At 48.1% G+C, this 1,641-nt stretch overlaps 1 pseudogene; it reads left to right on the forward strand.

The window, feature by feature from the left end:
* The first annotated feature begins 373 nt into the window (after window positions 1-373).
* On the forward strand, window positions 374-1,150 carry LOC149125574 (large ribosomal subunit protein eL43 pseudogene; annotated as a pseudogene).
* Window positions 1,151-1,641: the final 491 nt, after the last annotated feature.

The raw sequence follows: 1,641 nt of genomic DNA on the forward strand, positions 1-1,641 counted from the left end.
TGAATTGCAAATACATATTGCAAGTACTTGAAAAAGTGAAAAATAGGTGTAAATATTACACTAAGAAGGGGAGAACATGGAATCATAGGAAATGTTTAACTAAAACCACAAAATGTAGGAAAGAGTGGGAGGAAACAAAAAACAAGAGCAATGGATAGAAAACTGAAACAAATATAGTAGATAGTAATATAACTACTTAAATAACTGCTATACATTTCAGCAGTCTACCACAAATTAAAACATATAGATTGTCAAAGTGGGTCAAGAAACAAGATCTAGTTCTATTTTGTCTATTAGAAACCCACTAAAAATTCACATATAGATTGAAGGTAAATGAAGGAGCTCTCTGGGCTCTGATCGAGGGGGCGGCGATATGGTTAAATGCACTGAGAAGGTCGGGGTTGTTGGTAAATATGGGACCCCGCTGTGGCGCCTCTCTCCAGAAAGTGGTGAAGAAACTTGAAATCAGCCAGCTTGCCAAGTACTCCTGCTCCTTCTGTGGCAATACCGAGCTGAAGAGACGTGCCGTGGGGATCTGGCACTGTGGCTCTCATGAAAACAATAGCTGGTGGTGCCTGGACACACAGCACCACTTCTGCCATCACAGCAAAGTCTGCAGTCAGAGACTGAAGGAACTGAAGGGCCGGTGGAGGCACCATCCTGTAGCCTGTTATACACAAGGGCTAATTCATCTACAACAACAATGACAACCAAAGTAAATGAAAGGAGGAAAATATACATTAACATGAACCAAACGCAGCCCAGAGGAGAGAGCATTGGTCAGCGGTTACCTCTGGGGTGCTTGCATCCCATACTGGAGTGTCTGATTTGATTCCTGGCTCCTCTGCTTCAGCTATGGTTCCTCCTGATGTACATCCTGGGGAGGCAGCAGGTGACGATTCAAGTACTTGTGGAAGACCTGGATGGAGCTCTGGGCTCCTGGTTTCAGCCCAGCCCAGTCCTGGCTGTTGTGGGCATCTGGGGAGTGAGCCAGCAGATGGAAAATCTGTGTGTGTGTGTGTGTGTGCCTTTCAAATAAGCAAAAATAAACAAAAATTTAAAAAAAAGAAACTTAGAATATCTAAATTAATTTCATAGAGGGCATACTTGCAAGGGTGGGGAACATCTGGCCCACAGCCCATCTAAGGCCCACAACTCATTGGTCCGGCCCTGCCAAGGCAGCTACAGGCAGAACTTGAAATTCAATAGATCTATAGCAGGATAATTTTTAAGCTGATAATTTGGTATGGTCCATGAATTATGTTATAAATATCCTTGGCAGAAATAAAGCTTCCCCACCCCTGCTTTAGAGTAAGAAAAATTATCTTGGCCGGCGCCGCGGCTCACTAGGCTAATCCTCCGCCTAGCGGCGCCGGCACACCGGGTTCTAGTCCCGGTCGGGGCGCCGGATTCTGTCCCGGTTGCCCCTCTTCCAGGCCAGCCCTCTGCTGTGGCCAGGGAGTGCAGTGGAGGATGGCCCAGGTGCTTGGGCCCTGCACCCCATGGGAGACCAGGAAAAGCACCTGGCTCCTGGCTCCTGCCATCGGATCAGCGCGGTGCGCCGGCCGCAGCGCGCCGGCCGCGGCGGCCATTGGAGGGTGAACCAACGGCAAAGGAAGACCTTTCTCTCTGTCTCTCTCT

The sequence above is a fragment of the Oryctolagus cuniculus genome, chromosome 7 (genome assembly GCF_051225735.1).
Source record: "Oryctolagus cuniculus isolate XC-2025 breed Fujian yellow rabbit chromosome 7, ASM5122573v1, whole genome shotgun sequence".
Classification (NCBI taxonomy): domain Eukaryota; kingdom Metazoa; phylum Chordata; class Mammalia; order Lagomorpha; family Leporidae; genus Oryctolagus; species Oryctolagus cuniculus.